At 38.0% G+C, this 26,822-nt stretch overlaps 2 protein-coding genes and 1 long non-coding RNA gene across 5 annotated transcripts in view; 2 read left to right on the plus strand and 1 right to left on the minus strand.

Annotated features, from left to right (window-relative positions):
• LOC105225920 (mitochondrial import inner membrane translocase subunit TIM14) overlaps window positions 1-26,822 on the minus strand; it is a 211,740-nt gene that overhangs the window by 22,861 nt on the left and 162,057 nt on the right. The gene's annotated exons all lie outside the window — the stretch shown is intronic.
• Window positions 1-26,822, plus strand: part of LOC105222411 (MOB kinase activator-like 2) — a 115,861-nt gene that overhangs the window by 7,533 nt on the left and 81,506 nt on the right. The window contains exon 1 of one of the 3 annotated variants that reach the window (XM_049457141.1): window positions 14,354-15,000. The exons of 1 other annotated variant lie outside the window; for it this stretch is intronic. The gene's annotated coding sequence lies outside the window, so the exon portion shown is untranslated. Of the gene's footprint in view, window positions 1-14,353; window positions 15,001-26,822 lie in introns of those variants that run through there. One more of the 3 variants, XM_049457142.1, reaches the window with a different exon arrangement.
• LOC125778612 (uncharacterized) lies at window positions 15,029-25,532 on the plus strand. The gene is made up of 2 exons (XR_007422820.1): window positions 15,029-23,602; window positions 23,756-25,532. It is a non-coding gene; the product is annotated as an uncharacterized LOC125778612 (long non-coding RNA).

The raw sequence follows: 26,822 nt of genomic DNA on the forward strand, positions 1-26,822 counted from the left end.
GAATCTTTAGGATCTCATTTCCCTGAACTTTCGACATGTTATTTTGAATTAGAATCCTAATAGTTTTCTTTTCTTGAATTCTTAACATTTTATTTTTAGATTAGAGCCCTTACTTCCTTGAACTTTTCCTTGTAATCTTCGTTCCCTTAACTTTTAAAATTTTATATTGAACTGAACTTTTAAATTTTAATTTTGAAATTGTAACCCTTAAAATCTCACTTCTCCGAATTTTTGACATCCTTAGAACCTTCTTTTCCTGATCTCTTGATTTATATCGTATTTTGAGACTAGAGCGATGACAATCCTTACTTCCTTAAACTCTTCCTTAGAATCATCCTTTCCTGTACTTTTGAAAGTAATTTTTGAATTTGTAAACCTTGGAATCTTTTTTGAATTTGCAAACCTTGGAATCTGTCCCCCTTGAACTTTCGACGTATAAGGTTAAATTATTAAATTTACCGAAACCGGAAATCTATCTCAGCTATGAAGCAAGACTAACTGAAGAAATAATTACCAACTCTTCCTAAAGGTTTTCCCTAACCAAAAGAAACGATAAAGAACCCCAAATTGAGATCGTAACATAAAATTTGGGAGATTTTAACAGCGATCTGCATACTGCTTGAAGTGTTTATTTTGATCCCAATGAAAGCAGCTCAACGGAGTTTCTATAGAAACTATAGTGAGGCTCGGATTCTGACATATTTTACAGATAGGGGTTCTTGAAAAATGGTTTATAAAGCTGGTGTAGCTGTCTCAGTTTTTGAGATATCGCTCTGAAATTTTGCGTACTTTCTATTCTCTCCAGAACACCGCTCATTTGTCGGAACCGCCGATATCAGCCCACTATAGCATATAGCTGTCATACAAACTGAACGATCAAAATTAAGTTCTTGTATGAGAAACTATTTTATTTGGCAAGATATCTTCACGAAATTCGGCATAGATTATTGTCCAAGGGCAATCTACTTTATGCCAAGAAATATTCCAGATCGGACCAATATAGCATATGGCTGCCATATGAACTGAACGATCCAAATTGAGTTTTTGTTTGAAAAACATTTTTATTTGACAAGATAACTTCATGAAATTTGGCATGAATTATTACATAAAGCAACGCTACAATATCTGCAGAAATCATTCAGATCGGAACACTATATCATATAGCTGCCATACAAACTGAACGTTCAAAATTAAGTTCTTGTATGAGAAACTATTTTATTTGGCAAGATATCTTCACGAAATTCGGCATAGATTATTGTCCAAGGGAAAGCTACTTTATACCAAGAAATATTCCAGATCGGACTACGATAGCATATGGCTGCCATACAAATTGCGCGCTCCAAATCAAGTCCTTGCGTGGTAACTTTTTTATTTGTGTAGGCTATTCTGCTTCGTTTTTTTCTGTCTTCTTTCTATGATTCTTCTCGATTTAACGCCAATTTAATTAGTTCCCACAAGTCTTTAGATTACATTTTGCACCGCTTGCGTCTATTTATTGCCAAGCCAAGTTTGTTGTGTGACTCAGCCCCTTTCGTTGCATACCTTTACGCTGTCACAGCGATTTTTATCTACCAACTTCACTTTCATTATTTTTTCGCTAATTTTATTTTATTATTTTTCGCTATTTTTAATTTTTTGATATTGTTTTTTTTTATTTCTCTATTTTTTTACTTTTTCATTATTTTTTTTTTTCGCTGTTACTTTATTATAGTTTCTATATTATTCATATTATTTTGCATTATGTTTGTGTATGAGTTTTGCCATTATGCGTTAGTTTCTTTTTCTATATGTAAACCACAATATTTATGTGCATAAGCACCTATAAGAGCTTTAATTTCCATATGCGTTCCGCTGGTCTTAAAGCAAACCAGCTAGCCGCACTCGCACACACACATATGAATATACATACATACATGCATGTAGAAGACAGCACCCTTTGCAAAGCGCCGTCACTTCAAGCTTCTTTTATAGTTTGCTGCGTTTGGCCATTAACCATTCATTCATACGCTTTCGCATTGCTTTTTCTTTGGCCATTCTGATGCTCCCATTCAGCGCTGTTGGATTAGCGTCGTAAATGGCGAAAACGCATAAATCACGGGCACTCAACTTTTTTGTTATTCTCTTTCCACTTTACTTTACTTTAAATCGCATTTGACTTTATTTCAATTGCGTTTTTTCCCGTAAGCGCGCTGAAGTGGATTTCGATTTCGATTTCATTTCGCCATTTTTGGTGCGCTCTCGCTATGGTCTTTTGATTTATTTTAATTTTCTCCCTCAGCTAGTTCTGTCAAGTTCCTGTTATTGTGTCTGCTTGCCCACAACTTTATGCTTTTAAAGCGTTTTTCTTTTTATCGCCTGCTCCAATCTGTGGCCTCGTGTTACCCATGCGGCGCAATAAGCTTTTTTGTGTGCTTTTTCCCGGTGGTTTTATTACCTAGATTTCTTATTTATTTCGTTTTATGGGTTTTTGCGTATTCTCATTTCATTTCCATTTCCATTTCATTTCATATCCACCTTTTATTGCTACAACTCCTGCCGGTTGGGCGCACTTATATTCATACAAACATGCACACACTCGTTTGTGTGCCTGTTGAGTTCGGAAAATTTCGCCAGACAAGCAAATATACACCAGTAAATGCAATAACACCAACAGCAGCGAAATTTGTAGAGTAGTCTAGTAATATGGCAAATGCGCGAAGTAATTGTGACGTCATTGCCGTGCACACACGCACAAACATTTTGTTGTTGCGCCGTTCGCTGCCGCATAGCGTTCCCATCGGTTTTAGTATGGTGGCCCCCTCCACTGCAGCTTGCAGCCAACCCACTGCGTCAGCTGTACGACCGTGCTCCACTATTCCCAAACAGTTTTATACTAGATCGTAGTGTCTTGTTTTGTGTGCGAATATATGCGACCCTGTAGGGAAACGCGATAGTAGTGGATATATTTTTAAGGTGTTAATCTAGGTTTTTAGTTTAATAAATTAATTATCAAGATGAGCTATTCAAATACGGCGGCGAAGCACCGACAAAGTGAATGCATCAACTTCTTCGCAAGATATAGTCGGATGAAGTCTTGCCCGACGATTGGAGCCTCGGTGTGCTCTGCCCAATCCACAAAAAGGAGGACCCCACAATATGCGCCAATTACCTCCTTATTAGCCTCCTAATATATCTCGTATAAGATATTATCAATTGATTGGACTTTATCAGTGTGGCTTTAGACCTGGAAAATCTCCTATCGACCAGATTTTCACCATGCGCCAAATCTTGGAAAAGAACCGTGAAAGGATGATCGACACACACCACCTCTTTCGTCTTCGACAGAATCAAAAGGAACTGTCTCTATGCCGTCATATCTGAACTTGGTCTCGGCGCAAAGCTAATACGGATGTGTAAGCTGAAGTTGGGCAATACCAAAAGCTCCGTCAGGATCGGGAAGGACTTCTCTGAGCCTATTGCTCAATTGCATGGACGATGATGACTCGGCGTTAGGAGTGTTCGAGAGAAAGTTGATGCGGAAGATTTATGATCCTTTGAGTATTGGCAACGGCGAGTACCAGAGTCGACGGAACGATGAGCTGTACGAGATATACGACGATATTGATATAGTTCAGTGAATCAAGATACAGCGGCTGCGCTGGGTACGTCATATTGTCCGGATCATGAAAATATTCGATGCAATACCTGCCGGAAGCCGCATTTCGTTGAAGTGATTAGGTAGAGAAGGACCTGGCTACTCTTGATATCTCGAATTGGGGCCAATTAGCGAGAAGAAGAAACGACTGGCGCGCTGTTGTTAAGCGGTGTCACGGAAAGTAAAGAAGAACAAGATATTTTCCCAAAATTTGTCTCGAATTATTGTTTATGGCAACGATACAAACTCTGAAGAAATAGTTCAGATCAGACCACTTTAGCTTAAGAGCTTTTTATAACCTTTTATGCTTTAAAAAATGCTCCCGTGAAGGTTGTTATAGTTGCTATGCAGACAAATTTAACATTTCGTCCCTTTCATGTGTTTGGAATTTCATTTGAAACGCAATTGCTCGCTATTCCTACAGGGTAGCTTCGCATGGTCTCATATACATGCATAGAAACGTGCAAATTGCGTTGCATATTTGTTGGTGTTTTACATTATTCCGTGTTGTTATTGCGAACTAAGGTGGCAATAAATTACAAATACAACAACAACAACGTTAATCAAAACAGCAATCAGACACCAGTGCCCTCGTCGGTGGTGTGACCAACTGACGCGAGGCCATCGATAAATAACAACAGCACAACAACAGACACACATGCAAATAAATCCGATTGCAATGCGAAAAAAGCAACAACGTCACAATAGTAGAATATTAAAGTGCCGGAAAAAATATGAAATAGTAACAACACATTGTCTCTACGTGTATTTCCAGCGCTTTTTGCCGTGTTTCTGCCACGATTCTTATAGCCACTTTAGTTGTTGTTCTCTGTTGTTGTTTATTGTTGGCTTTTTGCATTTGTTTGTTGTTGCTGTTGTTAATGCTGTGTTGTCTATTGTCACATGCATTGTTGTGCGGTCGTTTGACGTCGCTTGCTGGTGAAGTTGCACGCAGCTATTTACATACATATGTATGTACGCCCCTGTATGTACATATGTATGTATGTGAGTATGTGTGCTGTTGTATTAGCATAGCTGCATCACATCGTATAATCGTATTTGCTCACCTATAAAGTTGACATTCATTCAGTTTCACAGTAACCTGCAATCGATACACATGTACTAACAACACTTACACACACACTCATACAAATAAATATATCTACATACTCTTGTTTGTTGGCATGTATTACTATTTGCCTTATTTTTTGTTGCTTAGCATTTGTTTGTGTGTGCAACAATTGCAGCAAATTGCGCATACAAGCGGTTAACTGACACACATACATACATACAAACGTGTGTATGTGTGTTCATATGCTACTGAAGTATCAGCAGCACCTCTGTTCCGCAATCGTTTGGTTCGAAAGTTCGCTTGCCTGTGAATATTCGTCGCAAATGCAGTTACTTGCCGCACTCAGCGCCTACACACATACATACATATGTGCATGTGCTTATGTATGTGTGTTAGTGTTAGTATTTATGCATGCAGTTTTGCTTGTAGTGACATGGAACTTGCAAATAACCAATTTAAATGCAACACGAATTTGTATGGCTGCACTGTGGTGTCGCCAAAGTTTTAAACGATTTGCTCAAATGGTTTTATTCGTTTTTCAAATGTCAACTAGGGAGGCTGATACTGATACTTAAACGGAAAATTTTCTTCGAATTCGAAAATTTTGGCACAAATAAGATTATTCCGAAATTTTGAATTGTTTGCTTTTTAAGACATGTGGATTTGACCAGGATTTCTTACATATTCACACACTTTCGACCACTTTTTCCAGCAATCAGGGCAGAAAAAGCGTCTACTGTGCGCACTATCGGGCGTCTCTACTAGTGTAGAGGAGCCATTGGTAAGATTTGGGGTCCTCATCGAAAGTGGTTCTCTGGCTGTACGACACCATTGTTCAGCTCATTATATTGTATGGAGTCTTTATGTGAGAGAGCGCTCTAGAAAAAACCATACTCGCAAAAAAAAAACCAAGAGCGTTCAACGCGTGGCGCTCATCAACATGTGTGGTGCATTAAGGTCCACTCCAACCATGACACTTAAAGCCATTTTGTACATGATGTCCATCGTCGGAAGGTGTATGGCTGCGAAAATTGCCATCAGACTCAGAGAATATCAGTTCCTAAATGAACACATGTCTGAACACTTGGAAATCCTCACACACTTTGACTTTATACCGGATCACTTGGATCATAAAGTCGCCAAACCGAACTCTGACGGCTCCGGCTCCGGTGAAGCACAACTCCGTCACTACTAGGGAGAAGCCGTTAGGAAAGAGGTGCAATGAGCTTCTTTGAGCGGATGGATCAAAGCTTGAATGAAGGTTGGGGGAGGGTTTTATTGTCAACAGCTCTCTATCAATTCCAGCTTCATACTTCCTGATTATTGCACTGTTTTCCAAGGCGAGGTTGCAGCCATTTAGATAGCACTAGATTTACTGCTCCGGAGTGCAGCCTCCTTCAGAGAAGTGACCAGTCACTCAGATAGCAGAGCGGCGATACCAGCCTTGAATTTATTAACATTGCGTTCAGGGTTGGTCATGGAGTGCCGAACCTCGTTATCAACAGCATAAAGTCTCTTTGTGATAAGACTAGCATGAGTGCCAGGTCGCAGCGGAATCGCAAGCAATTGTAAAACTAATGAGCTAGCAAGGAAAGACACCCAAGAACCGCTATCAGCAGAATGAAAGCAGGTCGGTGCTCCCGTATCCTCTTGTGTTTTACTACTAGATTCGTGGGAGCTTGGACAGCACTGGGCCAGCATCGGTACATGCGCTATTGGAAAAACCTTTTGGCCCTAGATCCAACGCGAGAGATCTATTGATCTCTTTACCCTCAGTAAAGCTAGCCACTCCTTAGTTTTAGGGGCGTCCAGGCTGTAAGGTAGGGTATCCTACCAGACGCCATCTGCAGAAGCTGTATGGCAGAAGACGAGGTGGAAACATCTTAACACTTGCTTCGTGACTGTCTCGAGTTTTGGAGGTCAAGGCTTAAAGGCTTGGAAGCGCATACCTTCAGACATCCCACCGAACTGGCGGGAATGAAAATTAAACGCCTGTGCAAATTTGTATTGGCCTCTAAAAGCGTTTTGTGAATTTGTTAGTTCGAACACGGGACTTCTTCTTTTCTGTGGCTTCACAAAGGACTACATATATCAGTCCAAGTGCGATCTCTCTGGAACAGCCATCTAACCTACCTTATATGCTATAGTGGTCCGATATCGACGTTTCCTATAAATGACCAGCTTCTTGGAAAGAAAAGGACGGATGCAAAATTTCAGATCAGATACTCACTCATTCACTCATTCATTTAGCCGGATGGTGGAAATTTTTCCACTAAAAACTACATGCGGCGTAGCAAAGTGAAAAATAAAAAACAAGTTGATCTCATTTACCGAAAAAAATATGAGTTGGGTATAAATGAATGATTTTCTGCTGTTTGGTTGCACAATTCGCCGCGCAGGTCGGACAGATGAAAACGGATATCCCAGAGTGCAAAAGACCGATTGCGCTGCGCCGTTTTTGACTCTGAATCGCTGGCCGACTGGTTCTTACTCACGCTGGTGGTCATAAAAGTTGTTCAAAAGAAAAGTGCATTGAGAACAGGCCGTAAAATGTTACAAGGAAATGAAAAAGGGTTAGAGGTCTAACTGCAGTGCTGCTGGCTGGTAAAAAAGGAAACAGGGTCATGTGAGCGCGAACGCATGAAAAGCAACGCACATGCTGGAAGTGGAATATGAGCTGCAGCGGAGCCACACGGAGTATAGAGAGACAGCGAGCCGACAGCAATTAATGAAAACAGCTGTTTGGGGACCCGAAATTACAGCGCGCTGTTGCAACACCCGCTGTGGCTTTCTTCCTCTTCCTGCGTGTGCGTGTTGCTAGGGGCCTGCTGATTCTTTGTTGTTGCTGTTATTGTATGTAACTACAGGCATTGGAAACTATTTTTGGCATTTTAGCCTTGCTGGCCGGCCGGCCGCATTGCGCCACACTGTGAATTGATGCTGTTGTTAATTGTTGGATGTACGGGCCGCCGGGTTGTCATTGGACATTTGTCAACAGCAAAAGTTCTAATTTTGTTACAAATACAATATAGAAGTATATATATATATTTATATATATATATAGTATATGTGCTATTTACGACAACTACGTTTGCCTACGCTATTTTCCGCTTGCTCTACTTGCTAGCGCGCTTGTTGCCGTAATTATTGTAATTGTTGTTGCTGTTGTTGTTAGTAAATCGGTTCCTGCTGCCGCCGCTGGCCGGTTTCCACCAGCTCACAGCCTCTACGCGCCTATAATCTGCATGTTTTCGTTAAAGCTGTCATTATTTTTTACACACACACATACACACACACAGAGATATATAGTTGTTATTGTTATTATTTTTTGCTGTTATTGCTGGCATTCAGCAGATTTTCTCAGTATTCCATTAAATAAAATTAAGGTGAAAGAAAATGTGTTTGTTTTTCATTCAAATAGTTCCTGTTGTCCCCATTGTTTGTATGTATGTATGTCACACTGCCGCAGTGCTTGTGTATGTATGAAGACCCACATTGACATCATTAAACAACAACAACGATAATAATAGCTGTAATAATACATAATATTAACACTAAAACAATAACTAAAGCAGCAACAAAGCAACGAGCGTGCGCTAGTTGGAGTCGTTCCCCTACACGCACACACATACACATACAAGAAACCCAATCTAAGCACTGCACCACTGGCGCGGTCTCATCTGCCATTTGTTGGCCCTTCCATACAACGGTTAAGCTGCCCTAAACAATAACTTTTCACAGCAGTTCTCTTTCCTTCTTCCATTTCCAGCTGTTTTCTTTATACTCACTCAGCGCTGGGGGACCCCTGTAGTTGAGGTAGCGTCACAAAGTGAAAATGAGGCGAGAAGCTTTTTAGTTTTCATTTTCAATTTAACACCTTACCCATTGCACCTGATTCTAAGATTTTGTCATTAAACCCGTTTTTGGCACTTCATGTACATAGTAAGGTACAGTGTGTCTCCAAAGGCAGTTTACTTGGTTTAAATTTAAAGAATGTATTTATATTTCAAAATGTGGTCTATCATCATCATTCTTTTCATTGTGAGTTTTTTTTACGTGGCGGGTCCCAAAACCAGTGTACAAGCGAGAGGAAGGGAGGCCTTCTTACTTTAGCTCGCCTTCAAACGGATACTTTTTGGCTACCCAAAAACTACTTGATCTAAGACCGGAAGTCGTGAGCTCGTTTCTGGCCACTCCAAAGCGAATGGCGTCAAGAGAACTTTCCTCACTTCCGTGAACTTCTACACATGACTCCATTCTCTTTTCGAGAGAAAGGCTCCGCGGAAGACTTGTGGTCCTTTGCGCATTGGCAATAGCGAATATCGCAGACGTTAGAACGATGACCTGTACTATAGTAAAAGTCTGAGATATATAACTGAAATTCGCAGAGTATCCTTTCGTAATGATATTATGTCCGAATGTCAAATATGGGCTGAACCTGATTAATACTTCTCTTGGCCTCCATATACGTAAGATTTTCGAACTTCCCATTGGTTTTATACCACATACATCGGCCAATATATAAGTTATCTCAATAAAAATTATACTCCATTCATTTGTTCTGCGGAGCCCTCATTTCCAAAGTGCAAAAAAGTTTTCAACGAATAATCGTCATAAACATTTTAAGGTTTGAACTTAGGATCAAAGTCAGTTTCACTAAAGCCAAGTATGAATATATACTAAATCCATTAGATTAACAGAAGTACAAATACTTCTCACGCCACAAACCATTAACCTCTGCACTTCCTTTATAACTACACAGCTTCTCCTTTGATGCAATTTGCTGCCTGCCTCTTTCTATTTTCGTTTGAAAATCTCAGTCGTTACAAACATGGCTTTTTGTGCTCGTATGTCTTCGGTTTAACTATTGTGGGCTAGCAAGTGTCAGCTGTCAGCCGCTGTCATTAATGTGTCTGCCCTTTTCTGTCTTTTACAGCTTTTACATCCATTATGCCTCCACTTAGGCTTGTTGATATATAAGTTAGCCATATTTTTATACCCTAAACGAGGTTTATTAAGTTTGACACAAAGTTTGAAATACAGTTAGAGACAGTTTTTAAGAGAAGGAAACGTCTGAGAACCTAAAAAAGATGTGTATAAAAGGGATCAGCTGGATGCGCTGAGTCAATTTGGCTACGTCCGTCTGTCTGTTCTTCAGTTTTTGAGATATACATTTGAAATTTGGCACACGTGCTTTTCTCACATAGATGCTCCTCATTTGTCGGAACCGCCGATATCGGATCACTATAGCATATAGCTGTCATACAAACTGAACGATCGAAATCAAGTCCTTATATGGAAAACTTTTTTATTTGACAAGATATATTCACGAAAAATTGCATGGATTATTGCTCAAGGCAAGGGTACCAACCCCGAAGAAATTGTCCAGATCGGAGCACTATAGCATATAGCTGCCATACAAACTCAACGATCGAAGTTAAGTCCTTATATGGAAATCTTTTTTAATTGGAGAGTTATCTTGACGAAATTTAGCATGGCTTATTTTCCAAAGCATCGCTACAAACTCCTTAAAAATTGTTCAGATCGGAGCACTATAGCATATAGCTGCCATACAAACTGAGTGTTCCTTTAAAGTTCTTGTATAGAATCTCATGTGGTTCTGAAGGGTATTATAGCTTCCGTGCAGCCGAAGTTAACATTTTTTTAGACCAGTCATAATGTCTATCATATTGTCGTTGCTGCCCATACGTACATACATAGATATGTGTGTGACTTTTGTATTTATGGTAATCTTTACTCTTTGGCTCGTTTGCCGTTAATCTCTTTCTTCATCTGCTGCCTTTTTTTATTTCACTTTATTTCTAACTCTTTATTTGTTGTTGTTGATTTGTAAGCATTTATCTCATCGTTTTATGAACATTTTGTAAACGTTATTTGGATGATAATCGTAAAATTTGTGCTATTCAGTTGTAGCTAATAGAAGCAAGGCGTGAGGGAAAGGGAAGCACGAAAGATGAGAACCGATGATGCAAGAAATGTGTAACAGTTATTTATATTTACATAAAAGTTAACACGTATGTAGCTTTGTAGGTATATTTTCTCGTTTATTTGTTTAGCTGTGAGGGTTTTGAGTTATGACTTGGAAGAAGCGTGGTTAGACTTTAAAGAAGCTGTGTGGCGAGAAGTGGTGAGAGCGTTTCATTTAAGCTGATCTTCTGATCTTGATTGTAAGCACGATCTTCAAGTTAGCTTTATCATTGATCTTCTAGATCACCTTGTGTTAATTTTGTTCAAGCCTCTCCAAGGATTTTTCCAGATTTTTTTGAGTTAATCCTAACCTAAAGATTCTGTTCCTAATCGATTTCAATTAACTTCGTTCTAAAATCTTAAAGCTTTTCTTGACGATATAATGTCAGAATTTTTTTAAATTTCTAACACTGTTCTGTCTTCACTAACTATCACGTGCTCTGCCGACTGTCAACTCGCGCTTAGCATTAATAAATCTCTCTTGAAAATTATTGCTATTCCACATGAGCGCTTCAACAATGTTTCCAACACACAGCTGACAATTACTAACTGGCAAATGAGAGACAATATCCAAGCACTGCAGTAAACGGTAAAATCATATACACACCAGTAAAGTAACAAGCGCAGTACAAAAACAACACAGCAAAAAGTGGTGCTGCAGTGAAACCATATGACGACTAGGCCATTTGGCTAAGCCAAAGCTATAAAAACAGCATTAAACAAGTGGTCGCTGGCATTTACTGCCTCACTTCCCAACACACACACACACTCTCGCTCTCCAGTTCTCTCTCCCTTTCTCCCACACCTGTCATCAGCTGCTCCAGCACAGTTACTTTCAATACCACACATGCTCTTCGTAGCTTTGACTCTCAGCAAGCAATTGTGTGCAATCGCTGCAGTAAGTGGAGCTTGTGCTATAGATTTCTACTTGTATGCAAAGTTTCTCTGCGTTTTCCGTTCTTTATTTGTTTTTTCTTGTCTCTTGTTTCTTGCTTTGTTCATTTTATTGCTTTATGCCTTGCATTTGGTATTCCAGTGGCGTTGATTCTATAGTTGCACTGCCCATGACTCGGTTCTCGGTCGCACAGTGGCACCACTTTTCTGCTTCACTATTTATTCATTCACTACAACAGCACTCGGACTCTGCACTCAGCAAGTCCATTTCCCTTTGTTTTCAATTTTTTTTTTTGGTTGTGTCTTCGGTCTTTGTAAAGTTTTAGTGCTCAATTGTTGGTTTGTTAGTGCCATTAAATTGCCGTTGTTGCTATTGTTAGTGTTGTATTTGGGATTGCTTTGGCCAAACGTGGCTTTATCGGAATTAGTATGCTAAGCGCGTTGCATTTTGATGGTTAAGTAGCTGATAGCGGCTGTCAGGTAGGATAGGAAAGTCGAGAAGACTCCATTGGCTGTGTGCTTCCGAGCTGGCTGTTGGTTTATCGCAATGGCATAGAAGCACAGCGCAGCAACGTCTGAGATGGGACTAAAGATTCAGCTGGCATTAGAAGTGACTGGAGACATTATGAGGTCGTGTTGACTGGACTGCAGTGGCTGGAACATAATGTAGATTTAATATTTTTCTTGAGATCCAACATTTTTTACTTGTATTTTTTGATAAACAGGTTTTGAAGCTCATCTTGTCAGATATATTTCTAGATATAGATATCTGAAGGTCATTTTTCTATTAGTTCTTCATACCTTAAGTAGAAATTATTGAACTAACTCATTCATTCTTAGTTCGAATACCGTCGTTTAAGTACCCTACTGTTCTTAGTAAAAGTATTGGATCGGATTCTTCCAACCTTTAGTAAAGCGCGATGGTCTACTAAAGACAGAGAGAACTCGTTGTCCACGGTTATTATATTTTTACAGCATAGTGTACCTAATTCATTTGCTTTTAGGTCACATTCTCCGCAAATTTTAAATTATATAGATATATCACACTCTGACCGATATTTTCGATCAAAAGTCAACTATAGGCACTGTATCCGCATTTTCGGTACCTAGATTCTTGAGCGTTTTCGGTACCTAGATTCTTCTCGATTCGCACAATTTTTGGTGATAAGGTGACACACTTCCATGGCACTATATGTGTGCATGGTCCAACCATTGACTCCTTTGAGAATTTCGACTGGTAACTTGCGAATGGCACGCGTGATATTTGCTTGAAGCAAACATTGTCCACGTAGACTTCAGACTTTACATACCTCCATAGGAAAAAGCCTAACTGTGTGATATCACACGATTTTGATGCCAATCGACCTGCTCAAAACGTGAAATTATCTGCTCATCGAAGTGTTTTCTCAATAAATCCATTATTTGATTGATGTCGCCGAGATCACGAGCTTCAATTTCAGGCATCAAATAGTTGCCGCGATAACTGTCGCCATTGACGGTTACGTTCTCACCCGTATTATTTTTGAAGAAATATGGACCGATGATCCTACCGGCTCACAAACCACACCAACCGTTTTTTTTTTCTGCATGAAATGGCAACTCCGGAATCTCTTCAGGTTGCTCTTCGTCCTAAATGGGCCTCAACGCTAAGCAAAATTTGGTTCAGAAATGTCGGAATTTCTTGGAACTTTTCAAGAGCCGATAGAGCGAAGCGAAGACGCTTGGGAAGGTCGAGCGGCTTCAGTTCATCCGCAAGCTGTATTTTGTACGCTTTCAATTTAAGATCTCGACGTAAAATGCCACAAGTCGAGCCATACGTCAGTCCGAGTTGGTACGATGGGCGCCGAATCGAATCCTCACGGTCTTCTTGTACACTCACAGTTACGGCTGCTAAGTATATTTTCTTGACTGCGTCCTGGACGTGGTCTATTCGCTCGAATATTATCCAATAATGAATGCTGGGTCTCAAGATGGGTGATGGTTTTGCAAATAGTGCTCTCAGTAGGCCGATTAGATTGACCATGAACTCGTTTTGTCATCCTCATCTTTTGTATATACTCGTATGTAACCCTATATATCTCTCGATCAGTTTTAGGTGATACAAACAATCGTTATGTGAATAAAACTATTATACGCTGTAGTAACATCTTGCAAGAGTATAAAAAAGTATTGGATGATTAAAAAATTTCTAATTTTTTTCTACAATTTTTTTTCTAAATATTTTTTAAAATAATGTCTTCCAGCTTAATTTTATATTAAATATTGCTTTCTTTCTCTCTTTTCAGGTATGTACAAATATTTACCGACCTTTCGATTTCGATATATACTAAACTTGGTAAGACTTTTTAATATAAGCTAAGCCCTTACAAATAAATTTTGTCGCCCTGCTACGGTTTTAACTCTACAAATCCGGTTCCTTTAACGAAATTTCCGTTCCTATAATTTTATGTGGAAAACTGTTAGTATTTCCTACAAGCTTACAGCTATTTTTTCTATACTTTAAATATATATTTTCTTGCTATTGCATAAATAAATAAATACATATTTACGCCTACACATGTTCCCCCAAATACTCGAAAATATAATTACTGCAGGTGTGCAGCATTTCTCACCACTGTTCCTCATCATCTCAACGTCATTAGCGTTGCTGCTAACGAAGACGTTGCCATAAACGGTGGCGTCAACGCCAGGTCGTCTCAGTCGCAGTTACACTGCCTTTTGTATTCGTATTTTTAGCACAATGGTGCCAAAATACGAACACAGACGCAGCACAGCAGCAACTGCGACGACTCCGATTGCTCCAACGTACACGAGTGGCTGTCGGCTGATTTGCTGTGGCTGATTGTGATGCTTGCCATACAGGTCGTCGTCATCATCAACGTCGTCGTCGTCGGCAGCGGCGGCATCGTCAACACAGTGCAGTTCAGCTCAAGTTGTTCAGAGTCAGAGCGGTTTTCAGTTGCTTCAGTATGAAAATTTCTTTTGGTCAGACTGGTTGTATCTCCGGTAGTAATAGAGTGAGCGCACGCTTATACAGCTTAGTCGTTCGATCGCTCGGTAGTTTAAATGGTCGCTGGTACATTACAGGCCTGACCTGTTTCACTGTTGTGACTTTCGTACGACGCGCAAAAAACGACAATTGACGCTTTGAACATTGAAAAGCGCACAACAGCGTGACAACAACAACGGTACGTTCGCCGTAAGCTAGCCAAATGCAATTTTGTATGCTTTGGCAATTTCGCGAAACGTTCTTCGTGTGTGAAAAGTGCAAAACAGATGTTGAGTGTGCAAAAATGTGCTGAATTTGAAGAAAATCGCTGCAAACAGTTGCGAAACTGGTGAAATTCGACGACTTTTTGTTGGAATAAATACAAAAAAAAAAAATAAAAATAAAATTATAAATGAAAATTAAGTGAGTGAGCCAAACAGCCGAAGTGTGTGCTTTTCAAAAGCTGTATGCTTGTGTATATATGTGTGTGTGTGCCGTTGGGCAAATAATCCTCATAATCACAGTCAACAGCAGTTTCGTCGCAGTGACGAATGTTCTCAGCGTTCAAGTCATTTGAGAAGTCGACTGGATGCGCTGACTTCTTCTATGGACAAATATTTATATACAAACTTGCTTACTTTATAACATTTTTTGTTTTTGTTTTAAAATATGTATAAGCCATTTTGACCGCCATGAGAGCTCGAATTTCGTGCTTACATTTCAACACATAGTATATGTATTTTGTTCAGTATATGTGTATGTGTGTGCGTGTTTGTGTTGGTGTTGGCGTACAAGTTAGCGTAATTGTGTCAGCCACAGGCGTTCAAGTAGTACGCCGCTTAGCTGGAATAGAGCAGCTGGCTGGCTGGCTGTCAACAAGCGGCCAGTCAGGAAAGCAGGAGCCAGCCGACCACTGAGCCAGCGCAAGAAACGCACTTGAAACTTGTATAAACAAACACATATGCACTTGTGCATATACGCGAGTTGCCCGATTGAGCGAGCGCCACTCACGCAGTGGGCAATGGCAATTAAATCCAGTCTGGCCTGGTGTCGATTGCTGGCGTTTTGTAAGGCACTCGGTCAGCAACGCTAACCGACAGCAGCAGCAGCAAAGCATTGTTGTTGGCGACTTTTAGCCATAAGTATAATTATCGCTTTAGTTATAGAAGAAGCAGAAAATTCAGAAAAAGAAGAGGCAGAAGTACAAGTAGAAGCAGAGGAAGCAGTTGCTGTGCGGTTGTGGTAGCCTTCAGGAAATTAGATATTCAGCAGCCGTTAGGAAATGAAAGATTTTGTAGGCTCCGCTGTGCGCCATGCGGCTGGCAGTGGTTCATAGCATCAAAGTCCATAACTCTGCATGCAAAGTCCATACTTTTTCATTCGCCAAGCATCGCTATAAAGCTGTCTAGCAATCGCTTTACAATATCTTGCTTTACTTTAAATCATATCCGTTTGCTGCGGAGATAGTAGGAAGCACGAAATAAATATTCGCCGGAAATGAATTGTATTTAAACGCGGCCAAAGCGCCATCATACCCTTCTCACAATCTCGTTTGGATCCTCAAACAAGCGCACTGCCTCGTTTCGACCCTCAAACAAGCTCACTGCCTACGTACGCTGTGTGCTGGTGCTTACCTTCAACGTTCTTACCACTTAAAAATTGATTGAATTGCATAGATATTAAATAACGTCGCCTTTTGACGTGATTGCTTCGAATCATACACAAATCTAGCAGCCAGATACTCGTATACCACGGCAAGTTTATCGTAAGCCCAGCTGTCAGTTGTGTCAGTTGGTAGGTATGCGGTTGTGGGTGTGTGTCTTTCGATTTACTTGTCAAGGAAACGGCTTTTCCATTCCTCAGATGCAAATGGATTTTCCATTCAAATAAGAATTGTGTTGTAAGCGGGCGGATGTATTGGCTGCGCTTAGTCGCTCGGGCTTGTAGCAGCGCGCGGCGTGCGGTTGACCTTTCTCATCGAATGGATGTCAATGGTGTGCCATAAACTGTGATTGAAGTGTGTGTTTGAAGGCTGAGAAAATTGTAATAAAAAGTGTTGGCATGTGCCGTAAAGTGTGTGCGGCGAAATTAAGTGATTGGATAAGCGTTCAATGATTTTCATTGTCTTGCAAGCGCATAAAGTGAGCTGATTTTTCCAGAAGCCCGAAGCCTGTACTGTTTCGTGCAATTTTCACGCTAATTATTTGTGTGCGTCGTGGAGCAGCTGATTGATTTGAAAATTAATTAACTGATAAAATGAAGTTGACGTTTGTGTTCTGCGTTATTTTTGCTGTGATGAGGTTTTCAATAAAGAGCGTTATTTTATAAAAGTTTTCAAAAAATAGCAAGAAACAAAAAAAAAACGTTGACAGCTGCCCAGAAGCTATACTATCGATATTGATGAGAACTAAGTTGCTTTTCAGCTTTTTGTATTGAAGTTTTGTAGCAATTTTAGCAAAACAATTCCATTATGAACCGAAAAAAGTAGGTATTAGCAGTTCGCTCGAGCGTTAACTTGGTGTTTCTTTGGTTATGCCAGGCTAACGCGCATACTAACTACACTTTCCTTAATCAATGAACAAATTTTAGTTTTCTGCTAACTCTTCCATGATCTCAAGTCTTTTGGAGGGTCTTTTGCAAGGCTTGTTCTAGTTGTCCTACACGGATATTTGTCTTCAAACGAGCTGTAAGAGTCTTGCTTTTCCATTTTTTTCTGTATTTATTACCAAATGAAGTGTATAACCAACTTTCAACTGTTTTTTCAGCCACCTTTTTATAAAGATTTTTCCTTTTTTTTGATCACAAATATTGTTAACATTCCTACGCGTTACTAAAATGCTTTCCAAAAGCGCAACAAAGCAAAGAATATCCCATAAAAGTGGAGAAAAACTCTCCATTTTTGCTGTCATTACACCTTTCGAGCGCGTAAATGAGTTTGAAATTAAAAGTAGGTGACCCCAAAAGCCAATCGTACAGCAAAACGTGCTGTGAATTGAAACGTCTTGACAGTTGTTGTATTTAGTTTGTTGCTGCAGATAAACAGTTTTTTTTGGTTAAACGATTCTAAAAGAGTTGCACATACATACTTACACATTGTAGTGAAGTCCATAATTAAGTACTCACTTTTCTTCAGTCTTAATTTATGTATTACTTTTAACGGTGCGGATTGCTTTACTTTAATTGGGTGCTCAAAATGCGTCGTCTTATTGGTAAAGTAAATAAAGTTGAATAATTTATTGCTGCTGAATGAAAGTAATGAAAAATTTAGCGAAATGCTTTAGAAAAATATATATTAATTATAAAAAGTGGAAAAGAAGTGAAGTCCAGCTGTTATAACTTTCATATCATGAAGTTTTCTTACAAGATATTGATTTTGAGCGTTCACTTTATATGGCAGCTATATGCTATAGTGGTCCGATTTATAAAAAATTTTCCGATATTAAAGCATTGACTTGGAAAGTAATTTATGCCAAATTTCGTGCAGATATCTCGTGAAATAAAAAAGTTTTCCATATAAGAACTTTATTTTGAGCGTTCAGTTTGTATGGCAGCTGTGTGCTACAGTTGTCCGATCTTGAAAGTTTTTGCGGATATTATGGCGTTGCTTCAGAAAATAATAGATGCCAAAATTCATGAAGATATCTTGTAAAATAAACAAGTTTTTCATATAAGAACTTGATTTTGAGCGTTCAGTTTATATGGCAGCTATATGCTATAGTGATCGGATCTAAACAATTTCTTCGGATATTTTATCTTTGTTTCAAATAATAATGCCTGTTAAATTTCGTGCAGATATCTCGTGAAATAAAAAAGTTTTCCATATAAGAACTTGATTTTGAGCGTTCAGTTTGTATGACAGCTATATGCTATAGTAAACCGATCTGAACAATTTCTTTGGAGATTGTAGTATATCTTTACAACATAATCGCTGCCAAATTTCGTGAAGATATCTCTTCAAATAAAAAAGTTTTCCATATAAGGCTTGAATTGTCATCAGTCAATTTTATGGTAGCGATGGCTATACTGGATATCTGAGGATATATTCTCTTCAAGGTATAAAAATAATATGAATATAAGTATTATAAAAACCATAGCAGCGATATTTAGAAAATTTTCTATATTTTTTTCTTACCTCATGCAATTCTTTTCTCGAACAAAATGGAAAGCTAGATAAAGCCTATAATTTTCGTCTGCGCGTAACCACTTTCAGCCGCTACGTATTGTTATTCGCAAATAATATACTGCAAATAAATAAAAGCTACTTCAATAATATAATAATATTTATCTACACGTGTAGAAAATTCAGTTCACCGATCACCAGTTATTGGCACAAAAATGCTCAATAACATTACTTGTATTTACCTTTCGTACCCATGTGTATTACACACAGAGCTAACTAAACCTCATTTCAACTGCAATTCGCTAATTTCTTCAATACACACGTATTTATTTTTCATAATTCGCTAACTGATTCAGCGCTTGGTTAGCTGCTTGGCCGACTGCGCGCCGCTGGCCGCTTGCTTCACTAACTTAGTGACTGACTGCTGGCCGCAGGCAGGGCTGCGCCCATACACGCTGCACTTTTTGTGCTCCATCTTCGTTACACAGGCATACCCTTGCAACATTTTCCACGTTCTCCACATTTTACACATTCTCAAATGTGTTGTACTGTGAGTTTTTCGGTTGCCAAGCGGGCCTGGATGTTCAGTTAGTTAACATCGTTTCGGTGTTGTTGTTTTTGGGCCACTCATATTACTCATATTACTCATATTTTTAGCCACTGTACATGATTTGTATTGTTGCCAGTTACTAATATATCTCGTATTACTCTGATTATTGCTTGTTGTTGTTTTTGTTGTTGTGGATATTGCTGCGCTTGGTTAGCGTTCGTTAGCGCTTGACTGTTGCGCTTTTGTGCGTCCAAGCAGAACCGAACAACGGCGCGTCAGAAAAAACAGCGCGCAACAACTGTAGGTTTAAACGACGCGCCACGCTAATTGACTGCGCTGCGCGCCGCCGTACTGTCTGATTGACTGACTGACTGACTGGCATTCACTGGCGAGTTAGTTGGCTGACTGTTTGCCTTACTGACACTTAGAATTGGAATAATGGCACAACGGAGCTGTAACAGCTAAGCTAACAGCGAGTGACGTGATAATAACTAAAGCAATAACAGCAGCAACAACAACGACAACAACAGTTGCTATGGTTGGCAGCAGTGATGGGGACTGCTGCGGCAATATCAGTAATGCGCGTAACTGTAACAGCACTTCGTCAACAACAACAACAACAAAAAAAAAATAAAAAAACAACAAAAAGAAGAGAACAACAACAAGAAGAAGACAAGAAGAAGAAGGACGAAGATAACAACAACAACAAAGTAACATCAATAAAGAGGCAACAACAACAAGGAAGACAACAACAACTAGACGAAAAAAGAACAAAGAAGATAACGACAACAACAAAGCAACTGCAACAACAAGAAAGGAGACAACAACAACAAAAACAAAAGATAACTACAACAACAACAAGTTAAAACACACAAAATTAAACAAACATAAATAATTATGCAACAACAACAACAACAACAAAAAAGGACACAAATAAAAAGACAACAACAAAATCATTAAATAGCAAAAATCTACAACAACTGCCAATATTCTTCTTTCTGTGCTCATTCTCTGTTCGTGATTTTCCAGCACAAAAATTGTTGTTGTTACTATGTTTATGTGGGTGCTACAGCAATTTAGTTGCACGCTCAGTGATTTGCAACCATTTACACTTCCAAAGCCAACTAAAGCAAGCTGTCGCTTGTCGTCGTAGCTGGCTTGTGTGTGGGATGGGCGCTTGCGCTGCAGTTGCCGGCGCCAAGTCAAATGAAAAGTTCAATCGCGTCCATTCTTTGAACACTGCGATTAGCCTCTTGGAGGGTTGCATTTAATCCACTCACTTGCCATTTACTCGTTTGCTGCAGTGTCACTGTGTCAGGCCGTGTTTTTAGCGTCACAGCCAGTCTGCCATTGCCTCGTTGTGCTTTACATTCACTCGTCGCGGCACAAATATTTAATCGCCTACTTTTATTATTTGTTTATTTGCTTTGGAACTCGTTTGTCAGAGTGTTGATTCTCGCGCCTATTTGCCAGTCAGTCACTCAACCGCTCGAAGCGGCTCTAAAACTCGCGCAATCGCCACTCCACCTCCCCACACGAGATTAGCGTTGTTTGGTCGCTGCTGATTTGTTTACTATTCACGCGCGGCACGATCATCTTTGTGTCATTACCCCACCGCCGCCGCTCACATTCGCCACGCGTGTACTCATATGCGCTGTGTAACTGTATGCAGCTCTGCGCTTACCACCTGCCATGTTGCAAGTTTATTCGCTTTGCAATCATATCACTTCGGTGTGTGTGTATCTAACCGCTAGCTATACACTTGCATTGCACTCTGTGTCATTCTACGTGCTCCAGCTCTGGCTCTGACTCGGTCTCCGGCTCCGGCTCTCACTCTGATTCTGTGCCGCTTATTTCTTTTGATCTTCCTGTCGGCTCTTTTATTTAGTGTTTTTTGCTTGCTCTCTTTTCATTGCCGTTTCCTTGTTTCTGTTACTTGCGGCACTGTTGTGTCATTAGCGTGTTATCTTTTGTATTTTATCTTTCCGCCACCGGGCACACAATAGTGCGGCTAACTAAGTAAATTAAATGTTTATATTTTTGTAATTATTTTGCTGGGAGCATTACTCTCGGTGATGTATGTTATCTGCGAAGATCGAAGTGTTAGAGATTTTTTATGATTCAGTAAGAAGTGCCAAGCTTTCTGAAGTGAGATTTTTAGTATCATCATTGAGTATTTTAAAAGTCTGTTATGACTTCCGCAATAAATAATTCTAATAATACAAAGATTGGACTCAAATCGCTCAGTTTGTATGGCAGCTATAAGCTATAGTAGCTCGATCCGAACAATTTCTTCGGAGATTGTACCGTGGCTATAGACAATAATCCATGCCAAATTTTGTGAAGATATCTTCTAAAAGAAAAAAGTTTCCCATACAAGAACTTCAGTGTGATCGCTCAGTTTCAGTTCGTTTCTTTAAGAGAAGAAGAAGAACTATGAGATCAATATTGAAATGAGATATAGGATCAGTGTGATCAAGTAATCATCTATATGAGCCACCAAAAATATCAAAAAGTGCTATAGTTTTGCAAGAACAGTTTTCCAAAAAGAGTAGATGTTAGTTAGAGAGCTCTCTTCTATATCATATATTGTCACCAAGGGCCAACACTCTGAACAATTCCAAAAGCTTGCTGGCCCCAATAGAGGTGATGTGATCCCTGTCCACGTAAATGGATCCAAGGACCTGGAAATTGCAAAAACGATCTAGAATGAACGATCTAGAATCAGGCGTTCTGGAGTTTCCGGTTCCACGTCGCAAAACCGGCAGTTTGCACAATAGACTATGGCCATGTTGGACATAGAGTTTCTTTAGCCTACAGTGCCCAGTATAGAGCGTGCCAAGAGGACGGACTTTGTTTCGGGGGAAGTTGGTCATATCTCTAAACCTTGCTAGGTTGTAACATCCCAACAAAACGGTAATTGGTAGTACATGATCGACGACCTTCGGTGAGAACATCGTCGTCATTCTACAACATCGTCGTTTGTCTATATGTACATTACCGAAATTGACATCATCTTAGCATGATCTCACCGCTGCAGACAAGCTTTGTCTTTAACTTTTCGAAAAAAAAAGAATCCGCAGACTAGCAATAATTTATCGATTTACCAAGCACATGATCACTTGTTTGTCCAAACAATAAAATACGACCCCTGCGCTCCCCGCCAGACACCGCAAACTGCATTGATTTGGTCTGCACCAGCTTGGTCTTCACGCGCCTCGAACAAAAAAGCAGTCATTTGTTAATTATTGTATTTTTCAACGTTCAGCCAAACCGCCAGCTGTTTGAACGCAGCTTGGTTTGTATAAAGCGCTTCGTAAACCTGCTCCGGTTCTAAGCGCTGTTGGTGATTTCTGCGCTTCTTGTTTTTGTTTTGCTTTGACGTAGCCATCATTATATTGTGTGAACAAAACAGACCGGCCCACGGGCGCCTAGTCAGCAAGTCGATGCTGATCGTGTGATCGGCAGCATATAAACACACACACAAACATCCAGCTTTGTGTGGCGATATGTGTGTTTGTAGCATGAAAAAGTGGTGTGAAGAAACGTCAGTTCGTAGCGCAGCAATTTACTGGTTGTTGTCTAGCCGTGTTTCTGTGTGTGTGTGTATGTATGGCTATTAGTTGCTTGCTGGCCGCTCCTATTGATTTGCTGTCTGACCTTTAACGGCCAATAGCAACAAAAACAAGTTTCGAATGTGTGTATCTGCCGAGATCTTGCGGGAAGTTGGTAGTTTGTTCCTTCTTTCTAACTATTGTTTTTGTTTTTGTTGTTTTGTTTCTAGTTTTATTAGTTATACCTTGGGTTATACTTATTAATATTTCATTAGCGCTGAAATGACTAACTAAATGCTCGGTTGACGACTTATGCGCTGTACTTATAGCAAGTTGTTGTTGTTGTTTTTCTTGTTCGACGTTTGCGTAAATCGTGGCAGAAGTGATTTGATATATACAATATATGTGGAGTTGTATGTGGCTTGGTGTTAGAAGTGGCGCGATCGCGTTGTGCTAGGCTTACAAGCGATGGTTTTTGGACCCTTAGTCTTTGAGATACTGATCTAAACTTTTGCACACATCCTTTTCTTGCCAAAAAGCTGCTCATTCGTCGGAGCCGTTGCTATCGGACCACTATAGCATATAGCTGTCATACAAACTGACCGTTCAAAAACAAGTTTTTGTATGAAAACTTTTTTATTTAACGATATGTCTTCACGAAATTTGGTATGGTTTATTCTTCAAAGCAATGACACAAACTCAGGAGAAATCGTTCAGATCGGAGCACTATAGCATATAGCTGTCATACAAACTGACCGTTCAAAAACAAGTTTTTGTATGAAAACTTTTTTATTTGGCGAGGTATCTTCACGAAATTTGGTATTGTTTATTTTTTAAAGCAATAACACGACCTCCGAAGAAATTGTTCAGATCGGACCACTATAGCATATAGCTGCCATACAAACTGACCGTTCAAAAACAAGTTTTTGTATGAAAACTTTTTTATTTGACGAGGTATCTTCACGAAATTTGGTATGGTTTATTTTTCAAAGCAATAACACAACCTCCGAAGAAATTGTTCAGATCGGATCACTATTGCATATAGCTGCCATACAAACTTACCGTTCAAAAACAAGTTTTTGTATGAAAACTTTTTCATTTGGCGAGGTATCTTCATGAAATTTTGTATGGCTTATTTTTCAAAGCAATGGCACAACGTCCAAAGAAATTTTTTCGATCGGATCACTATATCATATAGCGGTCACACAAACTGACCGTTTAAAAGCAAGTTTTTGTACGGAAACTTTTACTTGTGAAGTGTATTATAGCTTCAGTGCTCACGAGGTGGACGTTTTTTCGTGTAATTTATACACGTAAAGGGTGTTTATATGCGCGCGTCAATAAAACATGCTATAAAATAATCAGTTCACTTCATCTTAAGCTTGAATTTGAATGGTGTAACCAAATTCCCACGAAAACTGATTAATATGCGGTTGCAAATTTCATCATAATAATAATTAAAAAAATTAGAAACAGTGAGTTACAATTTCAAAATTGATAAACAAAAATTCAACTAAAACGCGTAAAATTAAAGTGAATTGAAATTGGAATGCAAACGATTTACTTTTGCGGTCGAAAAACTCTGCGCGCTCGGGCTGTTGGCTGAAGTCTGGCGTTTGGCGGCAGTGTGGTCGACCGCCGCTTTAAATCGCGCCTTTCATTATTTTTGATACGTTAAGGCACGACTGTAGTTGATATTTTCGTTGTTGCTTTGAGATTACATTTTGGGCGCTGCGGCCAAAGCTCGCATTTTCAACACTTTCCGGCGTCAACGACGGGTGCTATTGAACTTGCTGAAGGTTGTCGCGTCGGCGTCGTGAACTACCGCTAACGCCACGCTTGATCCATCAATCAAACGCGCACGCTGTCACTGCTCGCGCCAATTTTCGCTGTCGCCGCCAACGGCGCAGATAAAAATAACAAAATAGTTGAAAAACAAAATTATAATTTTAAATTTGTCTTTGGTATTCACTCTTTAATAAACATGCTCATGTAAAAAATTTACCGTTGATTGCAATATTGCTCTGCTCGTAAAATCAATTGAAGTCAAATGAACTCAATCAATTGCTCTTTTTGCTTACTCATCCTTCAACGAGTGGCCAGCAGTTCAACGATTAAAAGCCACGCTCGCTAAAAATTCAAATGCGTTTCCAACTCATACATAAAATGTGCGTGTTTAATTGAAGATTATTGCGCAGAAATAAAAACACAAATAAAAGCAAATAAAATTAGTAGCACGCACACATTTAAAATTGCGGACAAAATTACTTTTATTGCACTTCTTGCCGTTTAATTGCAAAGTTATTGCGCACGTGTATTACAGGGTGCCACATATGCAAATTATTTTTTATATGCACATTTGCGTACAATAATCGTATGAGCTTATGCCAAGTGTTGGAAGCTCATTTGGCAATGAAATTGTACTAAAATGTGAATTAATGTGAATTTGGAAAATTAAAAATAATTAACACTGCGTATATACATATATACATATGTATGTATATATGGAAGTTTGTGAGAAATGTGAAAACGTGATATAAAGGCTAATTTCGGTTATAATGGAAATTAGTTGATGAAGTTGGTCAGCAGTAAGCTCAAATAGAAGGAGAAAATTTGTTTATAAAAATAAGAAAATATAATAAAATTACAAAGAACTTGAAATAGACATAAACTAAAATAAAAAAATTATATTTAAAAATTATTAAACTAAAAAAAATTAAAATTAAAAAAAAATTATAATTAACTAAAAATAAAATAAAAAAAATTTAAATTAACAAAAAATAAATAAAAAAAATTATAATTACCAAAAAATAAAATAAAAACAAAAGCAAAAATAAAAAACACTTGAACTAAAAATAAATTATAATAAAAAACATTAAAATTAAAATAAAAAAAATTAAATAAAATAAAAGATTTAAAAATAAAAATAAAAAAAATTTAAATTAAAATATCAAATTAAAAAAATTAAAATATAAAATAATAAATTATAATAAAGACAAAAATTAAAATAAGAAGCAGAAAACTCTCAAAGAGAAAATATTGAAAAAATTGAAATTACCGAAAAGAGCAAAAAGCTAAAAATAGAAAGAAATTGAAGACAAAATATAATAAAATTTAAAACAATAAAACAAAACAAAAATTTAAAACAAAGTTAAAATAAAAAAAAATAATTAAAATAAAAAAACTGAAATAAAAACAAGTGAAACCAAAGAAAAAATGTTAAAAAGAAAATAGTGAAATAATTGAAATATAAATAGAAAAAAAACCGACAATTTTAAGTAAATTACTATAAAAATAATAATGTTATTTATTTAACATAAAATAGAAAAATGTTTGAATAATTGAAATTTAAAAAAAGAAAGTTTAAAGAAATGTAATCTTATCGTAAAAAAAACTAATAAAAAATAATAAATAAAATTAAATAAAAATTAAAGAAAACTATTAAAAAAAAAATATTTAAAAACATGAAATATGAAAAGAAAGAAAAAACATTTCAAGAAAAGTAATATTATAATAAAAAAAATCAAATGCAAAAATAAAAAACTTAAAATAATGAATACAAAGGTAAATATTAATCAAAAACTATTTAAAAACTTGAAATGTAACAGCAAATAAGAAAAAACTTGAAGAGTAAAAATAATTGAAATATAAATGAAAAACCAAATAATTCAAGAAAAGCAATATTATAAGCAACAAAAATAAAAAAAAAATAAACAAATGAAAAAGAAATAAACAAATAAAAAAAATTAAAATAAATAACAGAAAAGAGAAAACAAAGAAATAAATAATAAAATTAAAATAAACAAATAAAAAAAAAAAATAAAGTAAATAACAGAAAAGAGAAAACAAAGAAATGTTTTTTTTTTAATAAAATATTGGAAATAAAAAAAATTTAATTTGAAGTAATGTAGTAATTGTGCAATAAAGGGCAGACCATGCACATAAAATTGTCAACATTAACGAAATAATATTAAAAATTAAAAAAACAAGAAAAAGACGTTGACTTCGATTGCACCCAAAG

Source organism: Bactrocera dorsalis, chromosome 5, assembly GCF_023373825.1.
Source record: "Bactrocera dorsalis isolate Fly_Bdor chromosome 5, ASM2337382v1, whole genome shotgun sequence".
Lineage (NCBI taxonomy): Eukaryota > Metazoa > Arthropoda > Insecta > Diptera > Tephritidae > Bactrocera > Bactrocera dorsalis.